Source organism: Lygodium microphyllum, chromosome 25 (assembly GCF_053477565.2).
Source record: "Lygodium microphyllum isolate KBCC chromosome 25, Lygodium_microphyllum_v1.1.10, whole genome shotgun sequence".
NCBI classification, from domain to species: domain Eukaryota; kingdom Viridiplantae; phylum Streptophyta; class Polypodiopsida; order Schizaeales; family Lygodiaceae; genus Lygodium; species Lygodium microphyllum.
Window position 1 is genome coordinate 123,152,968 of NC_141159.1, and position 27,016 is coordinate 123,179,983.

Here is a 27,016-nt window from a genome sequence, read left to right on the forward strand (position 1 = left end):
AATCCCTAGAACTAGCTTCCTAGTAGGCTAGGAGGACATGGTTACTAGGGCTACCTCTCTAAGGCAGCTCTTTGTATACTAACAATGCCTTCATAGTAGGTGGACAATTTCTCAAACCTCCTCAGACATACCTAACCTAATCTTGGGACTTCATGCCTTGACTGCCTATCCCCAACAAAGAAAGAAACATTCCCAAATACACATACACATTTTGCTTAAGAAAAAGAACTTGAAAAGGAAAGACATCACCTAGACTGGCCACAAGAAGCTTCCATGCAGCAATTGGCTCCCTCCAAGTGCTTCTTCAAACCTCTCTAGTAGTGTAGCACCAAAACAAAGAACCATCAAATGCACTTGTACCAATCAGACACATGGCTCTCTTGGCTTAATGAAATATAACTTTTATATCCAAAACAATTAGCCTTCTTGGCCAACATAATAAATCAATATAGCTTATACCACGTCCCCTCTTAGAGTGGTATTGGACATGCAACAAGATGATCCATTCCAAGGAGAAAATAGGGCTCATAGCCCTAAACTAGGTGCCTCAATTATGACGCATTCCTCCTATATGCACAACAAGAGGTGTACACGTAACATTTTGTCTAATGAGTCTATGGGTCTAGGATAATAGTGGTAAATGGGTCTTGACTACTTTCAGCATTACCCAAACTAGCCACCACCTACCATATAAAGCATATTAAGATAAGAGTCCCCATAATTAACTAGATTCCATCTCATTATCAAGAGATATATTTGAGCCAAGACCACAGTTGAAAAAGAGTTTTTTTTCATAATCATAATTTGCTAATGAATCAATAAACTTGTTTCAAACCAGTTGAAGAGACACTCTTTCAAACTTGATGATCAGGTCTATACCAGTACAATAATACATACGAAGGATGGGATTGTGTACTATGTATATCCCATTTAGTCGATTCAATATCAATCGAGAATCTCCCTTTACTAATAATTGGTAAATATTGCCTCTCTTAGAAATGTTTAGTCCCATTATCAAGGCTTTATATTTTACCATATTGTTATAAATACTATCCCAATGTAGGTATCTAATATCATTATGACTCTATGCCAGGGATCTCTAATGAATGTTGGGGGTAAAGCCGCCTATTCCTAGCTGCTCATATATTACTACACTGATAACACCCACACACTTGTACACTACATGTGGTGGGCGCCCATCACTATCACTTCATTCTTTATTCTTTCTCAGTGACATTTTAATAAGGAAAGGCCAATCAAACATTGTGACTATTAGAATTTCCATATACTCTCTCTCTCTCTCTCTCTCTCTCTCTCTCTCTCTCTCTCTCTCTCTCTCTCTCTCTCTCTCTCTCTCTCTCTCTCTCTCTCTCTCTCTCTCTCTCTCTCTCTCTCTCTCTCTCTCTCTCTCTCTCTCTCTCTCTCTCTCTCTCTCTCTCTCTCTCTCTATCCACCATAACTCTTGCTTTCACTCATATGCTTCCCCTCCAAGCTCACTCCCTTCAACTTGGTATTAGAGCTCAACTTGTGGAGAATACCTACAATTCACAAGTTTCATGGCAGCCATGGCTCATCTTGAAGAGGTATGAGTTGGTGCTCTTCTCCTTCATGGTGATCAAAGGCTTGTTAGCCTTTGCTCGAATCCTTCCCCTAGCCACATTGAGCATTATTTTAGGACCCTATTGTGGGCAGCATATGTCATACAACATGATAGAAACTTGTGTGATTTATGCTTAATCTTTAGGTTGCTTGGACAGCACACACAAGTGGTGGCCCATTGCTTGTTGGGACACTTCAATAATCATTGGGAATTTTTAGCACCCCTCTATCACTAGCATTGCAGATTTGGATACTCCTATTGAGTTGAAAAATCTCTAACATTGGTTGTATAATGTGGGAAGCCTACTGTAATACACATAAGGAAGGCCCTTATCTCATTTTCTGGAGGTCACTTATGCTTTTTGGGATGTATATTTGATGCTAGATCACTTGAGGATGCTATGTCAATGCTATGAGATACTATTGAGCTGATTTGAGCACACTTTTGGCTCAATTTTCACAGAGATTTCCCTACTGTAATAACAAGGCTTAATGTTATTTATCTAGGAAAGCTTATACGTATGGCTACTTGATGCTATCTGGGATATCTATTGGATACATGGATGTATAGCATTGATAACACATACTTGGTTATGCTCCTTACATGCTCTTCAACTAAAAGCTGAGATTGGAGCTTGGATATCTTGACATTGGCAGTCATTCATTCCATTGGATGCTACATTTATGGGCTTGAAGATCTTTACTAGGCTTGATGCTTTTGACTTATGCTACATGTATCTTGGATGTATGGATGCTATTCACTTGATGTATTGAGCTTGTTACTCAATTGGCATTTGACTTTTGCTTCAATGGGAGCTACTTTGCTTTGTGTATTGAATTGCTTACTTGACATTGGATGTTATATGTTGTGTATTGGATCCCAGTTGAGCTTGAGCTCATTTTATTGAGACCTTGGGATACTTACTTCATGCTTATGCTCTTTGGATGTTGTATGTATACGATGGATGTCTAGTAGGCTAATATAACATTTTTCTTTGGGTTGGAAACTACCTCTGTCAGATTGTTGTCAGTGTTGCATACGCCTTACATTGCTATGTACTAAGCTTCCATTACTTTTGCTCAATTAGTCGTGGCTTTGGGAAGTATCTTTTTTTTCTCGTGAGCCCTACTACATGCATGATTGTTATGCCATTGGGTGTATTCCCCATTTCAATATAGCTTGAGGTTGATAGCTTTGGATATTGGTCACATATTTGCCAACTACTAGTTGTTCATACATACTTGCATTGTGTAAGATATCCCTAGCAGTTACAATTTGTAGTTTATTAGTGATAGCTCATACTTGGCTTTGATTTCTTACTATTGTACTCTATTTTATGCATGTTTTAATTGCAGTTCTCTACACTATTTATGAGATCAGTCACCTTGTCTTGAGAATTTCTTACCTTCAATTTGTGGGCAACTCATTCTTTTGTTAGTACCTCTTATTTTTGGCTTGATTTAATAGTGGCTTTGGAGTTGATTTATAGGAAATTGTAGTAGCTTTTTTTTCCCTTCTGTGTATTTTCTTTTGGTCTCATTGTGGCTAGTGGTTCTCACCACAATGTTATCTTTAATATTAAGAAACTAGATGAGACCAACTATGACTACTAGAAGACCTAGATATGGCATGTTTTAGTGCAAAAATTACAAGTTAGATCACTCAAAAATGGGGATGCCAAACCTAAAAACATTATGATTGAGGATTGGGATAAACTAGATGAGCTATGCAAGTCCACAATCATTTTACCACTCTCTAAGAAGGTTCTCTACAATGTTGTGATTGAAAATTAGACTGCATATGAGCTTTGGACACAAATTAAGAATCTTTATGACATGTAGAGTCTTGTATCTCAAATGAAGTGACTGAAACAATTGATAGACATTCGCTTAAAGGAAGAGACTTCTATGTCTACACACTTGAATGAGTTTCAATCGATCATCAACCATTTAGCTTCGCATGAGATTGAGTTCAAGGATAGTTTGCATCCTTTATTTTTTCTTGGTACTCTATTTGAGTTGTAGGACACTTTTCATACAACTCTATGTGCTAAGAATGTGTTGAAATTGCAAGATGTTGAAAGTGTCCTCATGATAAAAGAGATGAATAGAAAGAGTGTAGATACTTCCTATATGTCACATGCATTGACTGTGAGAGGCCAATAGGATAGAAATGGCTATGGTAGAGACTCTAATAAGTCTCAGTCTAGGACACATTGATAGTCTTGCAGTAAGTCCTATGGCTATAAGTCCAATCTTACTTGTCATTATTGTGGAAAAGTAGGTCATATTTGGCCACAGCACTCTAAAATGCATGAAGAAAAGTGCAAGAAAAAGGGAAAGGGTAAAGTATAGGAAAATAACGATGATTGCACCATCATGCCTAGCAAATCTAGCATCAAGATTGAGGATATTAATGTGGTGTAGCTTGATGTATCTAATGATCCAATATTAGCAACCTCTTCCTTGGATGCTTCACAACTGTGATTGATGCTCTATCAAGCTATACTCATTGTTGGTTGATGGATTCAAGGGCTTCCTTTCATGTGATCCCTCATAGAGAGTGGATCCACTCTTATCACAATCATATATTGGATCTGTCCATCTAGGTAATGACTTGCATTGGAGATAGTTGGTATTGGTGATGTCCATCTATATTTTGGTTCAGGTAGCATGTTCAGTCTTCATGATGTATGTCATGTACCAACTCTTATGAAGAGCCTTATCTCTGCTTGACACCTTGGATGATGCAGGTTACGTTGTCTCTTTTGGTGGTTCCTCATGGAAGTTTACCAATGGAAATCTAGTTACTACACATGGTGCTAACTCTAGTACCCTCTATCCCTTCCTTGTATTTGGGTTAGTTGACTATGTTTTGGTTGTGGTTGCAATTCCACATGTATTTGTTTAGCATCATTGCCTTGGGCACATGTCTTTGAAGGGAATGAAAGCGCTTACTAATTTTTTGCAGTATCTTCTAGCCCTAGACTATAAGTGTTTTGAGCCTTATGATCATTGTTTATATGGCAGGAAAAAACTTAATATACATAATAAGTCTAGTATGATGTGCATGGGTGAGCCTTTGGTTCTTATTCATTTGGATGTATGTGGTCCCATGCCTATCAGTCATGTCATCACTAGGTGATGTGAAGTACTTTGTTACCATCATCAATGATTACTCAAGGTCTACTAGGCTTATCCTATTAAGCAAAAATTGAATGTCTTGCCTACATTTCAATAATGTCTTACTCTTGTTGAGAACTAGTCTATGTATAGGCTAAAATTCCTAAGGTTTGATAATGATGGTGAGTATGACTTGAAAGCTCAACAACCAATGTTTGTATCAAGCCGATCAGGATGCCCTATGCTTGGTACTAGCATTGATTGCTCAGCTAGATGAACCTTTATCAAATGGATGTAAAGACAACTTTTCTCCATGGGAATTTGCATGATGAGATTTATATACAACAACCTAAAGGCTTTGAAGAAAAAGAAAGGGAACACCTAGTGTGCAAGTTGATAAAGATCCTCTATAGTCGTAAGCATGCACCTAGGGAACGATACCACAAATTTGATGCATTTATACATTCACATGGATATAGCCATAGTGCTATGGATCTGTGTTTATACATGAAGAAGGGTTGTGATGTTAGATTTATGATTTTGGTACTCAATGTGGATGATATACTTATTACTAGAAGCACTCATGATGAGCTCGTTGCCCTGAAAACTCATCTCAAGAAGAGCTTCAAGATGAAGGACATGAGATAGGCCTCACATATTCTTGGGATGCACATTATGTGCAATCGTTGTAAGGGGCTCCTTTATCTATCACTGGAGTATATCTAGAAAGTCCTTGAGCAATTTTATATATGGGATGGTAAGCCTATTGGTTGTCCTCTACCTTCTCATGTGAAGGTTAGTCAAGTCGATTGTACAAAGTTTGTGTATGTAGTTTGATGAGGAGAAAGCTGAGACAACCAAGATCCATTATGCATCTATTGTGGGTAGTTTGATGTATACCATGATAGCCACTCCTCCTGACATAGCATTTGTAAAAGTTATAGTACGTTATATGGCTACATCTAGCAAATAGCATTTCTATGCCATCAAGGATATCATGAGGTGCTTGAAGGGCACAACAGCTATGTGCATATGTTATGGTGGATAAGATACAGGAGTCATGGTGTACACTGACTCTAATTATATAGGACATGCAAATAGTAGGAATACCACCCCTGGCTATGTCTTCACCTTTACTAGCATACAGCATGTAATGAAGATGCTGAAATCTGAATTTGACATGAAAGATCTCGGTGAGTTGAAGTACTTTTTGGGTATTGAGGTAATCAAGGCTGAAAATGGTTTATGGCTGATGCAGAAACATTATGCCATGGAAATGCTGAAGAAGTATGGCATGGGTGAATGCAAACCATTGGATACACCCCTTGATCAGAATGTCAAGTTGGACATTAGCACTGGAGCTGAAATTCAGGATGTGACTATGTACAGGAAAATGGTTGGAAGTCTGATCTACTTGACCATCACTAGGCCAGATTTGAGTTATGCAAAAGCCCAGGAAGCCACATTTGGATGTTGTTAGGTGGATTATGAGATATGTTAAGTCCACTATAGATTATGGGTTGTTCTATATGAGAGATAAGCCCTTGAAACTAGTTGGATACACAGATGCGGATTGGGCAGGATGCTCATATAATCGCAGATCTACGAGTGGTTACGCTTTTGGCTTTGGAAATGGCATGATTAGCTGGAGCAACAAGAAGCAACCAACGGTTGCATTGTCTAGTACTGAGGTAGAGTACAGGGGTGCTACATTGGCAGCATGTGAGATTTCATGGGGCTGCTCAAGCTTATGGTGCCTGATTTGGATATTTAGATGGATGCTCCAGTGATCTTATTATGTGACAATCTCAGTAGTGTACTCCTGGCAATGAATCTAGTATACCATGCCAAGACATAACACATAGAGGTACACTACCATTTTATCAGAGAGATGGTTCTTGCAGGGAGAGTAGATCTTATGCATGTGAAGACTAATGAACATGTTGCAGATATCTTTACCAAGTCTTTGGGTAAAGATATGTTTAGTAGTTTTAGACAACTACTTGGAGTTCATCAGATTATTTGAGCTTGAGGGGGAGTGTTAGCATATCAAGCTCATACTATTCTCATGTTAATATGTATGGCTGACATTAGCCGTGTCTAGCTGTATCAACAAGTGTGGGACATTAAATAAGTGGGTGGTCTTAGACCTAGTGTGAATGGTCCTACGGACCTTAGTACTATTGTATACACTTACTCTATGTGTGTGGTTAAGTGAGAATGAATGTATAAAGAAGAAGAGAGCATGCTTGCTCCTTACTCTGTCTCTGCCTCTCTCAATCTCAACACTTCAAACCAGCACATATGCACCTTAATTGGCTTGTGAGGCATTTCAATTAGATAGGAAACACACAAAGATAATGATTGCATGGACCACACGGCTTTCTTTTCGGGCTTGTATTGGTCGTAGGAATGAAGTGTTTACTACCTAAAGTTATAGTTGTTTGAGCAAGGGCTGTCTATTGAAGTTATAGTTGTTTGAGCAAGGGCTGCCTGTTGAAGGAAATTTTTTCTGGTTTTGGTGCCATCACCTCTTGCAAGGTGATGAGAGATCCTCATGGTCAAAGCAAGGGTTCGGGCTTTGTGGCTTTTCCCTCTCCTAAGACAAAGCTTCACGAGCTATAAATGAAATGAATGGTAAAATGGTTGGAAATAAACCATTGTATGTTGCTATAGCACAATGTAAAGATGAGAGGCAAGCAAGGTTACAGGCTCAGTTTGCTCAGATGTGATCTATGGCAAGTGCTTCTCCCTCAGTTATTGTGCCAGTCCTAGGCAAGGTGAAAATGACCAGATGATTGCTTAGAATAAAGCTCAAGGTCCTTGGAAGCTCTGGTAGAAGCCATCTGATCAATGGAGGTGGGAGAGAAAAGATCTAGGGTGGTTTTCCTCCATGGAAGCTTGACAATGGAGCTTGAGAATGAAGAGAGAGAAGACTCTTCCTAAAAAATAGCCAAGACTTTACCCTCTTTTGCTCCATTTACCACTGTCTTTTACAAAAATACATTCAAAATTGGCCAAAAATGACCCATGGGCTGCTAAATTTAGTCTTCTAGCCTCCAAACTTGGTCCAATACTTCATTAATGCTCCAAACTTCCAGTCCTTCTAGTCCAAAAATCCTTGATAACTCCACTGCTGCTCCATGTCATGTCTAAACCTGTGTACATGTGGCTCTTAGATCTGTGTGACTGAAAAGGGATAACTAAATGGAATGTTGGCCAACTGGATCAGGAAACTATGGCTCTGATGGCAATTGTCAAGGAGAGGATTGGGGAGAGAGAAGAGTGCAGATGAGAGAGAAGAAGGGAAGCAAAAGGGAAAGAAAGAGAGTGATGAGGAGAGAGAAATACTAGGAGGGAGAGAAAGATAGAAAAGGAAGGAAGGAAGCCATGAAAGTTGGAGAGAAGATGAAGGAGACTTGTTATTATAATTTGATTATTAAAAAATGTCAAGTCCCTTACATCTTATATACCCACCACTGTAGCAGGTATTTTTCCTCCATTATTTATTCCCGTATTTCCCCTTGTATTCCTTGTCTCTTACAATCCATGTGAATGCTTGTATTCCATGTCTTTGAGTCAATGATTCATCTTCATAAATGTCTTTGATGGGTCCATCCTCCTAAGCTTCAAGTGGTAGGTTTGAAGGGTAGGTAAAATAAGAGTTTCAAGAGTGTATTCGCCCATGTGATTGAGTTCATAAGCCCCATAAGTTGTTTAGCCTAAGGCTTAATTTTACTAGAAAAATATAATCGTGGATTTGTAAATAAATTAGAAGAAATAGTAGAAGCTTTGATTAGCATGATGGAAACCTCTCAGCCTTCTACATCTGTGCTTGCCATCGCCATGCTTATTTGTAGACCTCCACCATTGTTGATGATGTCAAACACTTAGTTGAAGCCTTGACATGAAACACCTCCAAATAAGTGTCCATGTCATCAACCACCACGCTTGTGGTCTCGCTAGGTTCCTCGACACCTTATCTTCTTTTACAATCTCATTGAATTCTCATTGAATCTCATTTAGGGCACACATCCAATATTGGTTTTCCTTTTCAAGGGGAGAGCTCTCTATGAAATGCAATGTAGAACACTTGCAGTGGCAATCAACTTTGCCACAAGTTGATAGTACCACTAGGCTACATTTCCCTTCAAAGTCATATTGAAGAACATCAAATGATGTGCTTTCTCATCCACTTGATTGTTAACATAATTTTTTGGAAGTCTTTGATGAGTAATTCTTCATCTTCATTTGGGCTAGGCAACGAACACCCTGAAGCATTGGGTAGAGTTGCCCGATGCTGGGATTTATATTAGTTGAGGGGGTAGGGTGGTTGTACCATCCTTATAGATATAGAAATAGGCTTAGGAAGGACAACTACATTGCTACTAATGGCACCACTAGATGGTGGTATTAATCCACCACTTTGGCTGGAGTTGATCACTTAGCTTTAGGTGCTAAGGATAAACTACTACTTTTGGGTGTATTGGGACTGCTCTTACTCTAAGGGCATGTAAGTCCTTTAACTTTAAGGGATACCGAGCTAGTACAGTCCAAGGAGTGTTTGCGAAAGAAATTTACATGTTTCCTTAGCCGTTCTTTATGTTGCTCTCATTGAATTTGAGAGATCTCTTGCATGTGCTCATGCTTTTGCCTTAATAGCTCTTTTTTTGCTTCTGAGCAAAGAGTCCTTCACTCAAGAATTGAGTTGTAGGCCCTTGCAAGAATCCTAAAGACTCCTGGAAAGGGCAGCACCTATCAAGATCTAAAATAGACTCGACACTAGCTCTAATAGCTCTAGCTAGGCTCCTAAACATGCCAAACAACCCCACACAATCTCATGGTTAGGAGCATCTGGATACTATAAATGATTCTTATAATTGTTGAATTTATAAATGAAATTTTGGATTGTAGTCCAACTAATTACTCCTCTCGACTCCAAACAAAGGATTTTTCAACATGTAGGTGACTCTCTCACCTCGAATCACATACATAAAGGGCACCCCCTAGTTGACTACTGTGACCCCTATGGCTCTCATGCATTCGAGGGATTGGCCCCAAGATGCACTATTTGAAACTTATAAAAATCATAAAATACTCCTCTCTTGATATTTATCATTCTAGGAGACTTTTCATAACCTCATACAAACTTTCCCCCAAGAATAAATGCACTAACCTATGACTAGGGATCCTCTTCCACTCCATGTGGATTAACAGGTTTTTCAAGCAATTTCTATGTATCCAAGAGGTTTATTTCGATATGCTCCTATGCTCTTTCCACCCAAGGTGGAATGCTCTAAACTGCACAAACAAAAGGAAAACAACATTGTGTTCCATGTGCACAATCATATCTTTTCATGCTTTTCACCATACACATTCCAATGATGTATAAGATAGCATCGAGAAAACCCATGCTGCTATTGTTCTTACACTTTAAAAAACTGACCTATATGCATATGAAAAAACATTGTATCTCATTTTCCCCCTTCTCACCACCACTTATTGAAAAATTTTGCAAGCATTGTCATACTCTTAGATATTGCATAGGATAGGAATACACCTTAACACACAATATGAGGCCACACTGAAGTAAACTCCATGCAGTGGAATCCATATAAACATTTCACAACCACATATTTATTATTTCACAACATCGGGATTCATCTAATCATTCAATTCTCCTCAAAACCCTGTTTTTTGTAATTTACTTAACTTTACTTATATGAACGTCTTTTAAAAACCAATTATTATTATAAAAAGCATGGTGATCAAGCATTTAGATATATTTTTTTGGCTTTTCCTCAACAAGAATGCCTTATATGTAGATAGACCATTCAATATTTTCATTTTCAAATAAAACAAGACTTAATGTGAAATATTTCATAAAATCACTTTCTTTTTTATTGTTTCAAGATTGCTTAGGCAGTCCATTGACGGTCCACATAGCAGCTAACAACCACCTTCACATCCCTCATTCCAATGCTCATATTATATCACACCTCGGAACCCCTTTTCCCTCTCCCTCTTAGACTATATAAACAACCATTATGAGGAGACAGAGAAGGAAGAGAGAGAAAGACTAAAAACTGATCTTTTCATAGAATGCATTGTTTCATGTATTTCTTGTGGTGATGGAGAGTGAAGAAAAATTAGGGAATCAAAACCAAGAGTGCTCCTTGAAATTCCAATAGTTTTGCAAAATCCCAAATCATGGGAAATGAGGGGGCGCCAAAAAAATGTATCCCCTCTCCCCCCAATCATAATGGTTTTGAGCTTTTTAGCTCGTTAAGCTCTTAATTAACAAGTAACTAGTTCTTATCCTGTGCATTTACACTATCAAAAAAGTGGTTTTTAAAAAATTGTAGAGGCAAACGATATTGAATTCTAGATCTAAAGCCACATTCCTAGAGTTGTTTTCTACTGAGTTGTCCCCCTAGACACTATTTTTGGCCTTTGGATCAAGTAGCTACTTTTTGTAATGCTAAAGTTGTGTCGCTTTGAATGGACTATCTAAGAAACTCCAATTAATGAACAAACATGTTCCACGTGTTCCTCACCACCCTTTTTTTCTTAGAAAACTCTGGCACCTCTTTATTTTTACCACAAATGCTTTAGTTTTTGCTTCAATTTTTACACCTAGTTGCACCCCTCCTATTTTGTAGCACATGACACTTATGTGGTTTCATAGCCGATGTGTCCATGATCTTGAAAATGGAACCAAAATATTGGGCAACATGTGCTCAACATCTTGGAACCATTGGACATACCCCTATTATTTCAACAGTTTCAAGTGCAAAATCCTTGGGCTAGCCTCTTATAGATTGTAAGAAATTTGAACTCATTGTAGTAAGCTTCCTTGGCCCTCCTTCAAGAATCAAAATAACTCTTGGAAGGCTCCACGACCCATGTATGCACTCACTCTCCCTTCTCACCCTCTATGATCTTCACATGTAAGAAGGAGTATGAGGATAGCATGAGAGAGCACTCAAGAGAAGAGAATGGGGGCTTCACCATCCCTCACACACACACACACATACACACACACACAATCATAAAGGTTTGATTTATGCCTCGTATGTGAAGGGGGGATTGTGCTAATTATGGTTTTCCTCATAACCTTTGTAAGAATACTTATTTGAGAGAAAATGAAGATGATTATGATATGGCCGAGACATCTTGATGGTGTGGCATGAAAGGAAAGAATTTATGTAGCAATTGGACCCAGTATAGAAAAAAGTCAAGGGACTTTAAATCAATTTTTGCCTCAATTACTGGCACCTGTAGGGCTAAGTGTTGCCCAACCAAGACCCATGACGTCTATGAGCAATAAGCAAGGTCCCATCATAAACCAAGGGGCTATGTAGCCACCAACCCCTTTACAGATCATAAAACCTAATGTGGACATTCGTCTCTGGATGCCACTAGTTATGAATCTTTTGCATCAAATATTGTTGAGGAAGTTCAGGACATGATGAAATATTACACTTACATGATTACTAAATAATATCAACAAATCGTTGTGGATGTTAGTTTCCCAAAGCATTAATAAAATCTGATGGGCACTAGGAAGCCTAATGATGTGGGTCCATCAAGATTTAGTTGTAAGTGGTGTGGTGGTTAACACTTTCCTCGAAACTATCCCAATCTTAAGTGTGACATATGCGAGGAGTCCAGCCACTTAGCCAATGTTGTTGCTGGAGCAAGGTTAGTTCCCTTTAGCAAGAGACTAGATAGGCTTGTCATCCTATGAATCATTGAGGACAAGGAAACAATCTTCAACAAGATGAAGGACTGAAGTAGATTTTGCAGAGAAGAAAGGTTGTTGTGGAAGAACTAGCCAGTGGTAGTGATGCAAGCTTGATTGAAGCTTTTGTGTGTGTGTGTGTGTGTGTGTGTGTGTGTGTGTGTGTGTGCGTGTGCGTGTGCGTGTGCGTGTGCGTGTGCGTGTGCGTGTGCGTGTGCGTGTGCGTGTGCGTGTGCGTGTGCGTGTGCGTGTGCGTGTGCGTGTGCGTGTGCGTGTGCGTGTGTGTGTGTGTGTGTGTTAATGCCACTGATGCTTCTAATTTACGAGCAATTATGAGAAGTTAGAAGGCCAAAGAGGGAGATAAAGATAATGCAAACCTGTTTAGAAAACCCCCAAATAGGATGATAAGGGAAATCAAATACTTAGCCTTGATGTAAAGGTGGTCCTTCGAAGGTTGTTGATAGTAAATCAGACCTAAATAAGGAGCCGACGAAGAAGAAAGTGAAGGCCAAGAAAGAAGCACCTTAGTCTATGAAGTGACCAAGAGATCAGATGGTTTGGCGAGAGAAGAGAGATATTGCTAGCTTTCAAGAATTTGATTTAGCAAGTTCTCTTTGTAAGGTCAAGTCTGATGTTAACCTCCTACAGCTAATTAAACTATCCTCGGGAGTGCATAAGGAGTTTAAGAAGATCTTTCACATTGGGCATATTCTCAAACCCTTTGGAGTAGCCCATGTTGGTGACGAGTGGTTTGAGCATGCCGAAAAAATATTCTCAAACCCTTGGGTGTAGTCCATGTTGGTGATGAGTGGTTTGACTATGCCAAAAAATATTGCCCAAGGGTGCCAACTTATGTTATGGTATATTGGTGGACCATGCCATTGTGAATACTGGATCCTATGATAATATTATGAGCTCATAATTGATAGAGAGGTTAGGATTAGAGATCCAAAAAGATGCGTCTACAATTCTAAGGATGGCTAATGACAATTTGAGATAATGGGAAGGTTATATTACTAAAGTGTGATCATTGCTAATGTTGACTTTAAGGCCATTAGGTTTGTCAAGCATCCAAGCTACCAAGTGCTATTAGAAAGGCTACAGATCTTGTAATCTGACTGTCAAGTTGATATAAAAGCGAGAGAGTACCCATATTTGGTGCACCACACAGAGTGGTGTTTGCTGGTGGTTATCATGAAGAAGAATAGTAATCAAATCTAGATTTGCATTGATTTTAGAGATCTCAACAAAAAAATAGTTAAGGATTATTATTTGTTGTTATTTATTGATCAAATCTTATATCAACTAGTAGGTAGGGATATACACTCCTTTATGGACTATTTTGGCGAGCTAAAATTATATGGCAATTATAGAGGAAGGCAAGTTAAAGACGACATTCATAACCATATTTGGAATCTTTGATCATGTCATGGCCTTCAGATTATATAATGCATCGGGTTCTTGACAATGCCACGCCGACAAAACCTTTGCTGACATTTTCCCAAAAGAGCTTAAAGTTTTTCTAAATGCTCTGAGGTAGCTAGCACTAGGGATAGACAATTAATAAATTTGAGGAAATGTTTTGAGCACTACAAGAAATTTTGCATTGCTCTAAATCTAAGGAAATGTGGCTTTAGAGTGCCCTACGAATTACTATTGGCCCATGTAGTTAGTTCTCGACCGGAATTGCAAGTAATCCAAAAAATATTAAAGTCATTGTCACTATGAGTCCTCCACAAAACCCCAAGGAAGTGTATAGTTTCTTATCATAAATCAACTATTACCCACGATTCATTAATGCATTAGCTGAAAGGACGTTGCCATTAAAAATTTAGTATCCTTCAATTGTTCCTTTGTTTGAATTGATACATGCAAAATATCATTCGAGGATGTGAAGCAAGAATTGGCTAAAGTGCTAGTACTAAAAGCACCTAAAAGAGGTGAGCCATTGTATGTATCTTTGGTAGCCATGATGTATAGTATCAGCTAATACTGCTGCTTAGCTCAAATATGGGATGAGAAATGGTACTACCCAATTGCATTTGTTGCCTCCAGATAATCTTTTCCATGAGAAAGTAGTATTTTATACAAAGATAGAAGGGATGAGGTTATTATTGAACAAGTTGAAGTCACACAATGGCCTAGCAAAGTGGTTAATCACTTTGCAAGAACTCAATTATGAGATTAAGAGCAAGAAATCAAGATTTTAAGGTAGCATAGAGTGTCTTCTAGACTTTGGGGAGCCGAAAGAAGTATTGGCTGAAGTTAGTGACCTTGAGGGTGTGTTTAAAATAGGCATGACCTCAATTCCATCTTTGTATGTTGCAGTAGCACCTTACCTATCCACAAGAGAGACTAGAGCCTCTTTGTCTAAGTTTGAGGAAAGAAAAATTAAACAAGAAGCTTTAAAATTTGCCTTAATTGCATGAACTCTCTATCAGGGTAGATGGTAGACAATGTTTATCGTCGATGCATTATGCCTACTGAAGTTCCATTCATCTTGGAAGAGTGCTATGACTCTAATTGTGGAGGGCACTTTGCTAGATGATTGATTACATAGAAAGTCTTAAGAGCTAGATATTATTGGTTGTCCATCTTCCAAGATGCATTTGTATATGTAAAGAGATGAGATATATATGAGAGACATGATAGTAAAGAGAATCAGAAGTGCCCATTGATTCATATTGTAGCTTTATTACCATTGAAGAAATGGGACATTGAATTTGTAGGTCCAATTACCCCACCATCATCCTCCACACAAAAGAGTTATATCATAGTAGCAACTGACTATTTTATGAAATAGTCAGAACCAAGGGCATCGAGGAAGGATGATGCAAAGGACATTACTAGCTTCCTTCTTGAACAAATAATCTATCAATTTGGTTTGCCAAAAGTTGAGTTGGTGTCAGATCATGGAACTCGTTTCTTGAATAAGGTTATCAAAAGCTTGATTGGGGCCTACCGATTAAGCATAATAAAATAACACCTTACAATCCATAGGTGAATGGGCAAGTTAAAACTACCAATAAGTAACTTGTGGGAATCCTATCAAAGACCATTTCAGAAAAGAAACGAGATTGGGACAAGAAATTCTATGTGGCTATATGGGCATACAACACAACCTTTAAGCAAGCTACTAGCCACACCTCATTCAAATTAGTCTATGGAGTGCAGTGTGTATTGACCTTGAGATTGAGTTCTCTACAATAAGATTCATGACCGACCATCCTCTAGGGGATGAACCTACACTTTTTGAATGCTTTATAATCTTAGCACATCTTGATAAGCTTAAACTTTAGACTTTTTTACATCAAGAGGTGGCCAAGCACATCGAATGAAATAGCTTCATGACATGGAATGAAGAAGTATACTTTTAAAAAATGACAACTAGTCATGTACAATGATGTGCATAGGGAGCTTTTTCCTAAAAATTTACAACCTAAGTGGGATGGTCGCTATAAAATTATTAGAATAGGTAAAAATAAGTCCACTGCATTATTAGTAGATTCACAAGGGATGGCATTTAATAATAAGATTAACCTTAACAAGATTAAGTCTTATTATGTATAAGCATACTAATGAGACGAATGCCCTTGCAGGTTTATGAAACTTGCAAGAGAGGTCGATCAGATCGGTTGGTGGGGTGGCTAATCCCCTATTTGGAGCACCCATACTTGGAACAAAAATACTATTAGGGAATGATTGTTTGGTGGAGCAAAGGGTATAAGGCGATTGAGTAAGAAGACAAGATGTTTGTTTGGAAAATTAAGATCTTCTACCATCATTGCTTAAGTATCATGTTTGCATTGACGATGGTTGATTGTGTAAAACCTTTATGGACCTGTACATTGTATTTTGATGGAGTGTCCACAGCTCCCAATAAGAAAGGGAGCATCGGGGTGGTCATCAAATGAAATGAGCCTGGAGTGGAAGCACACGAGTGGAAGTAAGAGCTATGGTGGAAGGGGGGGAGACACACACACACACACACACACACAGAGAGAAGATGTGAGAAATCCACAGTCACAATGTGTTCCTTATTCAAATGTCACTGAACGAATAAATAATGAAGCGATAGTGGTGGATGCCCACCACTTGTAGTATACAAGTGTATGGGTATTGTCAATGTAGCAATATACGGGTGGCTAGGCACATCCATCCATCAACTTCCTAGGAAGGAAAAACATTTTGCTAAGAGACTTTTTGTGAGTAGATCTACAAGATTTTGGTCAATTGAGATCTTGACAAGATAAACAAACCTATCCTGAATTAACGACCTCTGTGATGAAGTGGTAGGGCACCTAATGTGTTTTGTCTTTGCACAGAAAACCAGATTCTTGGCTAACTAAATGACACTCATACTGTCTGGATACAGTGTAGGGATACATCTGTCGCCTAACTAGAGAGCCTTCTTGCAAGCCTCTATGGTTGCAGTATACTTGGCCTTGGTAGTAGAGAGGGCTATGCATTTCTAAACCTTAGACATCGGCCAATAACACTTGGGATCTAGTATCATTGCCGAAGGGCAAGAAAGCTATTGGATGTAAGTGGGTTTATAAGATTAAGCACAATGCAGATGGTTCTATTAGTAGGTACAAAGCTAGGCTGGTTGCAAAAGGCTATGCCCAGACATATGGCATAGATTATGATGAAACCTTCAGTCCAGTTGCTAGGATGGCAACTATCAGATGTGTGATTGCTTTGGCAGCAGCCAAAGGTTGGAGGTTGCAGCAAATGGATGTGAAGAATTCCTTCTTGCATGGTGATTTGCAGGAAGAAGTGTATATGGATCAGCCAACAAGTTATGAAGATTTAGAGCATCCCATGTATGTGTGTAGGTTTAAGAAGGCGCTCTATGGGCTCAAGCAAGCACCTAGAGCATGGTCTAACAAGATCAGAGAGTATCTTGTCAATATTAGCTTTTATGTTTCTGATGCTGATCACTCACTTTATGTGAGAAAGGGAGATGCAGGTTTGGTCATCATAGTCATCAATGTGGATGACTTGATTATTACAGGTGATAGTGATAGTGGGATTGCTGAAGTTAAGGATTTTTTGAAGAAGAAGTTTGAGATGAAGGATTTAGGTGAGCTAAGGTACTTCCTTGGCATTGAGGTGATTAGATGTGATGATGGTATATGGCTATCCCAAAGATAGTATAGCTTGGATATGTTGTCCAAGTATGGTATGACAGCATGCAAACCACTTTCAGTCCCATTGGAGCAAAATGTAAAGTTGAGTGCTAATGTTGGGGATGAGATAGAAGACCCTACTATGTTCAGGAGGATAGTGGGGAGTTTGATCTACATGACCATTACAAGGCCAGACTTGAGCTACGCTGTTGATCTTGTGAATCAGTTTATGCAAGTACCTAGAAATCCACATTTGGATGCAGTCAAACGCATATTGAGATATGTGAAGTCCACATTACATTATGGACTTTTCTATAAGGCAGGTACAGATGTAAAGGTGTTTGGATACACAGATGCAAATTGGCCTGGTAGTATGTTTGATAGAAGATCTACCAGCGGATACATGTTCTCTCTTGGTAGTGCAGCAGTTGCTTGGAGCAGCAAAAATCAATTTACATTTGCTTTGTCAAGTACAGAGGCTGAGTATAGAGGTGCTGCTATTGCAGCATGTGAGGTAGTATGGCTACAAAAGTTAATGGCTGATTTGGATGTGCAAGTGGAAGGTCCAGTTGTCATTTATTATGACAACATGAGCAGTATACAGTTGGCTAGGAACCCTGTGTTCCATGCCAAGACAAAACATATTGAGGTACACTACCACTTTGTGAGAGAGAATGTACTAATAGGTGAGATTTACTTGGTGTATGTCAGCACACAGGATTAGATAGCTGACATCTTCACGAAGGCATTGGGTACAGAGAAGCTTCAAAAGTTTTGAAGTTTACTTGGAGTTGCAGAGATGCAGTTGAGCTTGAGGGGGAGTGTTGAGATGACAAGCTCAACACATGTGGACATTGATGATGGACCGCCTGGTTAGATGGGTCCACACTCTACACTTAGCACGTCGGTGGTCATTATGACTCTCACATGGCCACTAACTCATTACTTATTATATTCAGGTTGTTACACCTATTTACAGCTGGTATAGTTATAGCACCAGTCAACTAGTGTAGTCGATTATGTATTGTTTGACTTAGTAGGCCACTTTTCTTTATGTTGTATCTTATCTATACTTTGTGTACATTGTAAAGAGTGTGGAAGAAGAAGAAGAAACTAGCAAGAAAACGTTTTGGCCTCCATCTCTCTTCTTGTCTCTTGAGTGAACTTCTCCTTGTGCATTCTATGTGTGTTCAGCACAGCATCTTGAGCAAGTTCCCCCACCACGCGATTCTTGACATAATAGAGCGGCATCTTCTTCTCATTCATCATGGCACGAGCAGCTTCCATCAAGACCCTATTCTTTCTTTCAGCTACCCCATTTTGGTAAGGAGTGTAGCTGCAGGTAAGCTGCCTGCGTATGTCATTTTGAGTCAAAAATTTGTCAAACTCATTTGATACATACTTCCCACCACTATCTGATCTCAAACAATATATATAACAGTCAAATTCCTTTTCAAACTACTTTTTAAACTGCTAAAAAATAACAAACACCTCATCCTTTGTCTTCAGAATGTAAACCCAAGTATAGCGACTGTAATCATCAATGAATGTCACATAATACTTCGAGCCTCCCATGATGCATTATGGGCTGGCCCCCAAACATCATAGTGCACTAACTGCAGCGGACATGTACTCTGCCTTAAATGCCTGACAAATGGCAACTGTGACTGCTTACCAAACTGGCAAGCATCACATACATGACCAACATCTGAATATTGACTTGGGTAAACTTGTAACAAGCTATTTTTTCTGCATAATTTGCAGCCTTTGCAAACTTACATGCCCCACTCTCTTGTGCCAAATTTCCAAGTCTCTAATAGTGCCAGAACCATGGGCAAACATAGCTGAATTCAGCTCTGGTAAGGTAGCATCAAGAGTAAACATTCTGGCATTCATGTGACTGCGAGCTATCAACTTGCATCCATTGCCAAACTCTTTAATAAAGCAACCATGCTTGTTGAATCTAACCTGCAAGTTTTGCTCCGTCATCTGACCAATAGACAGTAGGTTCTTCATAATCGAAGGAACATGCAATACATCACGCAAATTTTTCTTTTTGCCATCATGAACCACAAGAGTCACTTTGCCTTTATGCTCAATGCTATGCTGCGTGTCATCACCTATACAAACATAGACATTTTTTTAAGCCACCATATCAGTGAACCAATTGTCAAGATTGTGGGAGAGAAGGAAGGAGTCTCACTTGTAGCTTTCTCACTTACACAATGGGAGAATACACACAAAGGTGGAGGCTGAAAACAGTTTTCCTCTTCTTAGTTGTGTAAGCCAAAAGAACTCTAGTACAGAGAAATAGAAGAACCCTATATATGGGTCTCAAACCAAACTCAACTAACTAAGGTGGCATACTAACTGAGCCACGAACTAGAGTAGATAAGGATACCAACCGCATCTGCAGCTAACAAGTTGGTGACATAAATGCACAACGGTCACCTTGGCAGTGGAGCTCAATATCTTAACACTCCCCCTCAAGCTCAATCCCAATTCCTGCACAGCAAGCAGGTCTCTGAACCTGCACAGCTTTTCTGCGCGCCCAATGCCTTCGTAAATATGTCAACTACCTGATCCTCTATGCTGACATAAACTAGATCAATAAGACCTAGTAAAACCCTCTCCCGCACATAGTGATATTGCACCTCAATGTGCTTTGTTCTAGCATGATATACTGGGTTATTTGCTAAGTGTATACTACTCATGTTGTCACAATAAATGACAACTGGCCCATTTGTAGGCTGTTACATATCATAAAGTAGCTTATGCAACCAAGCTACCTCACATGCAGCCATTGATACACCCCTGTACTCAGCCTATGTGCTAGATAAGGCAACTGTAGGCTGTTTCTTGCTGCTCCAAGTGACTGCAGCACTCCCAAAAGAGAACACATATCCACTAGTAGATCATCTATCAAAAATACTACCATCCCAATCAGCATCAGTGTATCCATAGAACTGTATCTGAACCCCAGTCTCATAAAATAGTCCATACTGCAATGTGGACTTCACATACCTGAGTATGCGTCTAGCCGCATCCAAATGCGGTTTCCTTGGAGCCTGCATAAACTGACTTACCAATCCAACAGCATAGCTCAAATCTGGCCTGGTAATAGTCATATAAATCAAACTTCCTACTATGCGTCTGTACATAGTAGGGTCTTCCAGAAGCTCACCTGCATCTGTGCTCAGCTTCACATTCTGCTCCAAAGGAACTGAAATAGGCTTACAGCCTGTCATCCCATATTTGGACAGCATGTCCAATCCATACTGCCTCTGCAAGAGCCATATCCCACTTGGTGATCTAATCACCTCAATGCCCAATAAATAACGCAGCTCTCCCAAATCCTTCATCTCAAACTTCTGCTTCAATAGCATTTTCACATGAAGGATATCTTCATCACTGTCACCTGTCATAATCAAATCATCAACATAAATGACAAGTAGCATAATACCTTTCTCTGTTTTTCTCACATAAAGTGAAAAATCTGCCTTGGAAATCTGAAATCCAATAGTGACAAGATACTGTCCTATCTTGTCAGACCATGCTCTAGGTGCTTGCTTCAAGCCATACAAGGCTTTCTTCAACCTGCAAACAAACTCAGGATGAATAGCATGCACATAACCTGGTGGCTACTCCATATATACCTCTTCTTGTAAATCACCATGCAAGAAGGCATTCTTTACATCCATCTGATGTAAAGACCATCCCTTTGATACAACCATAGCAATGACTGCTCTTAGGTTGCCATCCTTGCAACCGGACTGAATGTTTCTTCATAATCAATGCCATATGTTTGTGCATACCCCTTGACTACTAATCTTGCCTTGTATCTGTTCACAGAACCATCTGCATTGTGCTTCACCTTATAAATCCACTTACAACCAATTGCATTCTTATCTTTAGGCAAAGGTACCAATTCCCATGTAGCATTTGCTTCCAAGGCATCCATTTCTTCATCCATGGCTTTCTCCCATTTTTCTTTTCCCATGGCTTGCTCAAAAGAAGTGGGTTCTGGTTCCTGTATCACTTTGACCATATAGGCATAGTGAATGGTTGTAAATCCATCATATTTCAGCCTATCCACAGGATACCTAACTGTGGTAGATCTGCGCAAAGTAGGTTCACTCCCAGGTGCTCTCAAAACATCCCTGGTCTTCCTTACTCCAGGTGTAACAACAGAAGGAATACCCCACTCATCATCAATGCTCTGTTCTGAGCCACTGGATTCATCATCCACATAAGAGTGACCTGCATTCACATCAAACATGGGCTGATCTACCTTTTCTTTTCCTTTTCGTGATACTGCATACCACTATCTACATTGCTTTGAGAAGATTCTCCTGAACTCAATCTGCCTGTCCATGGCGAAGAATGTGAACCATGCTAGAGGACACTCCAGGTCCACTAATATCTTGTGAGACTGCTGCTATGAATTCAGTGCAGCATTACCATTTTGTGCATCTACATTATCAATCACATTTACTAATCTATACTAGCTACTCATCTCATCAAAAACAACATCTCTGCTCACTGAAAACTTATGAGTAGAAGGGCTATAGCATCTTTATCCTTTCTGCTACAGAGAGTAACCAATAAAGATGCACTTCTCAGCTTTTGGATCCAACTTGGATCTCAACTCATCTGGCACATGAACATAGGCAATGCAACCAAAAATTTTCAAATGAGAAATATCTGGTTTTCTACCAGTATACCTCTCCTCTCGAGTCATGCCATGTATTGCTGCAGTGGGAGTCCTGTTCATTATGTAGACTGCTATAGCAACTACCTCAGCCCAATAAAAATCTGGCAAGTCTTTTTCATTGAGCATGGCACGAGATACCTCTCCAATATGCCTGTTTTTTCTTTCTACAATTCCATTTTGTTGTGGGATATGACTACATGAATATTACTGCTTTATGTCATGCTCCTGCAAGAACCTTGCAAACTCATTTGAGAGGTACTCTCCCCCTCCATCTGACCTTAGGCATTTTATTTGCAGGCCTGTTTCTTTTTTAACCATAGCTCTAAGAGTTTTGAAATGCTCAAAAATTTCACTTTTCTTTTTCATAAAATACACCCAAACTTTTTTGCTATAGTCATCAATAAAAGTGACAAAATAATGACAGCCTCTAATAGATGTAGCTTTAGTAGTCCACACATCAGAGTGGTGTAATTCCAATGGCTTCACATACCTTATGCATTTCTGCAACCTTGAATTTAGGCAATCCTGCAACAATATTTTGGGCTTGCATTGATTTAAGTCGTTGTACATTAACATAACCAATGCATTTATGCCAGATATCAATATCTGCAACTACATCGGTCCCATGTGCAAACATTGATGCACTCAATTTAGGCATGTCTGCATCCAACATAAACATTCTGCCCTTCTTCTTTCGTTTTGCTATCAAGCGACCTTTATTTTCATATCCTCAACAAAGCATCCATGAGAATTAAATCTGACCTGCAAGCCCTGCTCAACCATTTGACCAACAGAAACCAGGTTCTTGGTGATATTCGGGACATGAAATACATCCAACATGTATTTCTTTTTCCCATCCTGCATAGACAAATGAATTTTTCCAATCTGCACAATAGGATGTGCAATATCATCACTAGTCTCCACAAATCCTAGTTTTTCCATTTTCCTTGCATCCTGCATCCATTCTGCATGACTTATCATGTGGTTTGATGCACCTGAGTCAACATACCACACATCATTGCTTTCTTCTGCACTTGTCACAGAATTGGTCATGTGCTGCACCATAAAGAAATGCTCATTTATGTCATCACCCTGTCTACTAGAAGATGCATAATTCCCTTGTTGCAATTTTCCATTCATTTCCTGCAACGAATTCCCAATATCCTTTTCCCATAAGGAAATTCATCATTCTAAACTTCCATGCTTGGAAGTTGTTCTTGTCAAGCTTTTCAGTGACAATCTGTGAAAGAGAATCAGACGCCATTACAGAACACTGCAAAAAATTCTGTCACTGCAAAAAACACAGCTTCAGCCTCACAAGGGCAAATCTGCAAAACTGACGAAAGTAGTATTTGACCACACAGTCACTTCCTAGTGACTATTTTGCACTAACAGGCAACAAGGATGATTCTGTAACTCCCAATGTCTCTGCGCACAGGCATACGATGCAATTTCTATGGTAACTTTTCACTGACCTGTAGAACAGTGGTCACACAGCAAAGAACAGGGCCTTTTCCTGAGTGCGTGCGAAAAACTTCTGCCTCCAAAACAGGCCCCGAAATGGCCTCGAATCAAAAAAACAGGGCAACCAGGGCTAAATTCCTCTCCCGCAGCGTATACTGCCCTCTTGCTACACTGCGAAGGGCGTCTCAATCTCAGACAATGCACTCTTGCACTTTCCGGCTGTGCTACCTGCAGAGACTTGCTCCCAAAACAGAAAAATGAAAGCAACACTGGTCCTCTCACTAGAACACCGCGAACTTGGTTTGCTTTCTTGAGCTTCTTACCACGAACAAGGCTCTGATACCATGTCAAGATTGTGTGAGAGAAGGAAGGAGTCTCACTTGTAGCTTTCTCACTTACACAATGGGGCAATACACACAAAGGTGGAGGTTGAAAACAATTTTCCTCTTCTTAGTTGTGTAAGCCAAAAGAACTCTAGTACATAGAAATAGAAGAACCCTATATATGGGTCTCAAACCAAACTCAACTAACTAAGGTGGCATACTAACTGAGCCACGAACTAGAGTAGATAAGGATAGCTGTCATCTAGCTATTATTCATGAGCGGTGTACCAACCACATCTGCAACTGACAAGTCGGTGACATAAATGCACAACGGTCACCCTGGCATATCACGAGTGGAGCTTGATATCTTAACACCAATCACAGTGAGGAGTCATGTGGTTCGATGCCCCTGAATCAATGTACCAAACTGCATCATCAGTGCATTTTTCAGCAACTCTGTCTTTTACATACTGCATGGCAAACAATCTATCTCCTGAAGTATCATCTGCCTGACTAGATGTAGCAAAATGTCCATGTTGTTTGCCTTTCTGATTGCCCTGCTTCTTCCAACAGTCCTTGGCAATATGCCCATACTTCCCATAGTAATGACAGTCCTTATCCTTGTTCGGATTGTCAGATGGACGTTGCTATTGCCAGGAGCCTCTACCTCTAGGGCTAGATCTCCCCTTGCCTCTAAAGTTTCCACCACCTCTTGCATTCGATACCTGCTGGTTGTTATTGCCATAGGATGCATTTTGATGGCCTCCTCTGCCAAATCCATAGCCTCTACCATGGTTTCCACGGCCGCTTTGATTGGAATAGAAAACGACATCCTTATTTTTAGAACTATTGGATCCTGTAGCCAAGCCAAGCTTAACCTCTTCATGGATAAGCAATGCAACCAGCCCATTGAAATCAGACATTTCAGTGTGCACACACACACAAGTGTCAAAAGACTTATACTCATGCCCCAAGCCATTCAAAGTCACAGCAACCATGTCTTCATCTTCAACCTGTGAACCAATAGATGCCAACTAATCCGCAATGGTCTTAACCTCTATGACATAATCCTGTATAGATATGCTCTTCCTCTCCATGTTGTTGAACTTCTACTTCAATTGTATCTTCCTGGCACTTGTGGTTGTGCCATAATACTTGACCAAAATGTCCCATGCATCCTTAGGAGAGCTGCAGTTCATTATCTGCATTACCATGGCATCTGAGATACATAAAGAGAGCCAATATAAGACTCTATGAGCTCTTTCTGTCCAAGCTCGGTGTAATCGTCTCTGATCAGCCATAGGTCAATCTGGGAGCTCAGGTTCAACTTTCACTCCAATCACCAACTCCCAATAGCCTTTCCCTATTAAGAAGTTCTCCATGCGGAACTTCCATATGGCATAACTATTACTGTCAAGCTTTTCCCCCACTATCTGGGTTATGTTGTCAGTCTTCTTTGCATTAGCCATGTTGTACCAGACACTATTTAGTCACTGCGTGACTTCCTGCAAACCAACAAGTATGACTGACCAAGTTCAATCCTCAACTATTTATGACAGTTTTTTGCAATTAATTGCAGTAAAAAACCAGGGTATTTTAGCCCAATGACAGCTCAAAATAGTCCACAAACTAGTGGGCTAACTCATAAGTATAACAGTCAATACATATGCTATGGAGTTTCTTCACCTTAAACTCCTGCAACCTCACTTCAGGGTAAATACATACAGTTTGAAAACTATAAACTGTGAGTAACCAACAACAATTTCAAGGCCAAAATCAATGTGTATACATGTCATACATATTCCAAACCCTCCAGAATATCTGCTGGTACATGTGGCAGTCCAATCATAAGCATACAGGTACAAAACAGTGCATATCCAGCAAGTACAAGTGACATAAATCTACTCACAGATTGTATACAACCAATAAACTATCAAACCAAGATGTATTTCAGCCCAAGAGATCCTCAAACCACTTCATACATGGTGCGCAGATCGGTTGCTGTACGCTCGCGTAGTGAATGCCGGAAGGTCCCCAAGAACAATAGAACTCTACTTTTTGCACAAAATTCAATGTAAAAAGCATGAACGACATGAACAAGAGACCAATTGTGTGCAATCTCCCCCCATGCCTTGTGTGAGCGCTCCACAAAGCATGTATTTTATGTATTAATCATCTTCAAGCTCAAATAATAGCCCAAATTACAAAATAGCAAGCTTTTAGCTTTTGAGTTTGCTTTAGCACAAAATAGGAATAAAGCTAACAGGCGGTGCCCAAAGAGTCTGGCATACCCAATACAATGTCCAAGTACAAATAACATAATCGTGCGCCCATGCGCATACAAAATAATAATAAATATCCAACGCCTCAATAAATAGGCGCGACAAAATATAGGCGCCATGCCAAAGGTATGCGCCTATCAAAATATAAATGATAAATCGAATACTCGCTATCCTCCAATGCTTTCCTCTGCCACTGCTGCTATCTCTACACATCAACTGAAGCATTCACAATCGTTAGTAAAATAATACAATTAAATCGAAAAAAGTGAATACCTAGCAGTCTTCAGCTACATAAATAAATCAACTGGTTAGAAATCAATCCTAATCTTAATTTATTACGAGTGTGCACTCTAAACTCATAAATGTTTATTAATTTAATATGCATTTTGCAGAATCACCCGCTATGGAATCACCCATGTACACACTAAATTAATGACACACTCGAAAAGGACAGGCGTCCCCATCAACTTCTCGCACAAAGAATCCACTTTGTGTATGAGCCCCGGTCATCAAAGTTTACGGAATCCGCCGTAAAACCTCACGGAATCCACCGTGAAATATGCCTCCAAGGTAGTTGATATGGACAGTCGGCTTCTTTGAATGGTAATTTACTGCTAGATGTCCAGGCTGGTGGC